Source organism: Psammomys obesus, unplaced genomic scaffold (genome assembly GCF_907164565.1).
Source record: "Psammomys obesus unplaced genomic scaffold, mPsaObe1.curated_primary_1811, whole genome shotgun sequence".
Taxonomy (NCBI): Eukaryota; Metazoa; Chordata; class Mammalia; order Rodentia; family Muridae; genus Psammomys; species Psammomys obesus.
In genome coordinates, this window is record NW_026596069.1 from 24,689,543 (window position 1) to 24,693,392 (window position 3,850).

At 41.4% G+C, this 3,850-nt stretch overlaps 1 pseudogene; it reads right to left on the minus strand.

Moving 5' to 3' along the window:
* Positions 1-466: 466 nt before the first annotated feature.
* The window catches only part of LOC129690173 (cysteine and histidine-rich domain-containing protein 1-like), a 21,319-nt pseudogene continuing 17,935 nt past the window's right edge, over positions 467-3,850 (minus strand).

Below are 3,850 nucleotides of genomic sequence, written 5' to 3' on the forward strand. Positions count from 1 at the left end.
CTCACTCAGGATGATCATTTCTGGTTCCATCCATCTGCCTGCAGATTGCATGATTCCCATGTTTTTAATAGCTGAGTAGTATTCTATTGTGCAAATGTACCACAATTTCTTTATGCATTCTTCGGTTGAGGGACATCTGGATTGTTTCCAGATTCTGGCTATTATGAATAAAGCTGCTGTGAACATAGTTGGACAAATGTCCTTGTATGGTGGAGCATCTTTTGGATAGATGCCCAGAAGTGTTATAGCTGGATCTCGAGGTAGCACTCTTCCCAGTTTTCTGAGAAAGCACCAGATTACAGCAGCAAGCAACTACTTCACCACACACGTGAAGAACTCTGAAACAGACAAAGCTCTGTCTCTCTTCCAGTCACTCTGCAATATCTGCCTTTGGTTTCTCCTGCTTTTTGGTTGTACGCAGTTCAGGACCGGCCCACTGCATGGGCTCAACTTTCTCATTGTGATCTCAAGCTTTGCTGCAGTCAGTTACATAACTTCATCTCTCCTCAATCACACCCCAGAATCTCACATTTTGATGAAATTCCTTCTCTCCTTCAAATACAATGTGAACATTCAGCAGTGCAGTATTTGCTTCTACTTGACTGAGTTCTGGCAATGAGTTTTTAGCATATGCTGAGATGGTAACTTCACCGCTAGTCCGACGGCAGTTATGTCTGCATGGATCAACTTTTCCCCCTGAATCTTTCTTAGTCCACACATGTCAGCCCTCTGGGCAAAGATTGTGTTACAATCTGAGGTTTTTCTTCAACAATCCCCTCAGGGAAAATGGGTAGTCCAGAGTGATACACAGACTTCATCTAGACTCTGTAGACCCTGGCATGTCTTTGAACATCCTCCACTTTTACAAGAAGTCCCAATCTTGAGTTCATCCCTGTCTTCTTCTTTTTTATCCTTTTCATTCCCTGATAACAGTTTAAGTTTACCAAGTGCTTGCTTTGGGGAAGCAGATATTTTTAATTCCAAGTTTGTCATTGGCTCCTCTGGGCTTGGTCTTTGTTTTGCTTCTACTGGTTTAGGGTGAATGAGGTGCTCCTGAAATTTGGGTTCTAATTTAGAGAGTTCCTTCTTCTCAGTAGTCTTCACTCCAGGCTTGACTGGTTCAGGTGGCTTCAGGTGGCTTCTCATCATTATGCTTGCCTTTTGTACAGCCTGCAATGCTTCAGAAGTCAGAAAAATCAGTGGTTCTTTTCTTACAGCAAGACCAACACTTTAGGGCCTCACAAAAGACAGGAACACCTGGGTGCTATGTGCAAGCAGCCTCCACATTGGCCTCAGGGTGGAAATGCTAGCCACAGCCATGGTTATAACACTCTCTCCTACCTGGTGTTAGGGTGTTCTGTGTTCCAGGTGAAACCACACCATTGGGACTACAATTGAATCACCATGCCAATCACAGCCAAATGGAGAGAAACTTAAATCAATCTCGCTGAAATCAGGAAGAAGGCAAGGCTTCTCACTCTCTCTGTACCTCTTCAACATAGTACTGAAAGTCCTAGCTAGAGTACTAAAGAAGATCAAGGGGACACAAATTGGAAAGGAGAAAGTCGAAGCATTGCTCTGTGCAGATGATATGATAGTATACATAAGTGACCCCAAAAATTCTACAGGAGAACTCCTACAGCTGGTAAACACCTTCATCAAAGTGGCTGATATAAAATTAACTCAAAATAATCAATAGCCCTCCTATATACAAACAATAATTGGGCTGAGAAAGAAATCAGGGAAACAACACTTTTCACAATAGCCACAAATAATATAAAATATCTTGAGGTAACTCTAACCAAGCAAGTGAAAGATCTGTATAATAAAAAACTTCAAGTCTCTGAGGAAAGAAATTGAAGAAGATACCAGAAAATGGAAAGATCTCGCATACTTATGGATTGGTAAGATTAACCGAGGGCAAGTGGCCACCTTACCAACTGTAATCTATAGAATCAATGCAATACCCACCAAAATTCCAAATCTGTTCTGTACAGACTTTGAAAAAAACAATTCTCAACTTCATATGGGGATATCCATATCCCACTGGATAGCTTAAGCAGTTCTATACAATAGAAGAACCTCTGGAGGTCCTTCAGGTCCTTCCCTGATTTCAAACTGTACTACAAAACAATAGTAATAAAAAGTGCATGGTATTGGCAGGTTGATCAACAGACAGGTTGATCAATGGAATCGAATTGCAGATGCAGAGGTAAATCCAGACACCTATGGATACCTGATTTTTTATAAGGAAGCCAAAACCCATACAATGGGGGGGGGGAGTGGGGAGCATCTTCAACAAATGGTGCTGGTCTAACTGGATGGTTGGCATGTAGAATAAAAATAGATCCATAGGCTGGCAAAGTCACCAAGTCTGCCCAGAAAGCTCAGAAGGCTAAATGAATGTTACCCCTAACACCTGCCACCCCAGTCTTAATCAGTGGTGGAAGAATGGTCTCAGAACTGTTTGTCTCAATTGGCCATTTAAGTTTAATAGTAAAAGACTGGTTAATGATAACAATGCATCGTAAAACCTTCAGAAGGAAAGGAGAATGTTTTGTGGACCATTTTTTTGTGTGTGTGGCAGTTTTAAGTTATTAGTTTTCAAAATCAGTACTTTTTAATGGAAACAACTTGACCAAAAATCTGTCACAGAATTTTGAGACCCATTAAAACAAGTTTAATGAGGAAAAAAAAAATAGATCCATAGATCCATATCTATCACCTTGCACAAAATTGAAGTTCAGGTGGACCAAGGACCTCAACATAAAAACCAGATACAGTAAACCTGATAGAAAAGAAAGCTGGAAAGAGCCTTGAACTCATTGTCACAGGAGACAACTTCCCAAGCAGAACACCAATCTCACAGGCACTAAGATCAACAATTAATTAATGGGACCTCATGAAACTGAAAAGCTTCTGTTAAAAAAAATAATCACAGTCGATAGAACAAAACAGCAGCCTACAAAACAGGAAAAGATCTTCACCAACCCTACATCCAACAAAGGGCTAATATCCAAAATGTATAAAGAACTCAATAAAGTATACATCAACAAATAAAATAACCCAATTAAAAATGGGGTACAGAGCTAAACTGAAAGTTCTCAGCAGAGGAATCTCTAACTGTTCAGTGTCCTTAGCCATCAGGAAAATGCAAATCAAACCAACTCTGAGGTTTTAGCTTACACATGTCAGAGTGGCTAAGATCAAAAACTCAAGTGACAGCACATGCTGGCGAGGAGCAGAACAAGGGGAACACTCCTCCATTGCTGGTGGGAGTGCAAACTTGTACAACCACTTTGGAAGCCAATACGGTGATTTTTTCAGAAGACGGGGAATCGATTTACCTCAACACCCAACTATACCACTCCTGGGCATATACTCACAGAATGCTCCACCACACCACAAGGATGCTTGCTCACCTACATTCATAGCAGTTTTATTCATAGTAGCCAGAAACTGGAAACAACCTAGAAGTACCCCAACCAAAGAATGAATAAAGAAAATGTAGAACATAATGATATGAAGTTTGCTGGCAAATGGGCGGAACTAGAAAAGATCATCCTAAGTGAGGTAACTCAGAAAGATACACATGGTATGTTGTTGTGGATATAAACATGTTTTTGTTTTGGTCCCAGATGTGGGATGTGGGACTGATTCAGTTAGTCCACAGCAGCAGACTATTTGCCTCATGTGGGCTCTGAGAGGAGCTCTTTGCCAGCTGCAGATAGTTTAAACCTGTTGACTCTGGAGAGAGAATAAATGCCCGAGCCCAGAAAGTGTGGAGTGGGAGAAAGAACAAGGCTGCTCCTGCTTCCCCCTCGCTGCTCCTGCTTCCCCCTCGCTGCTC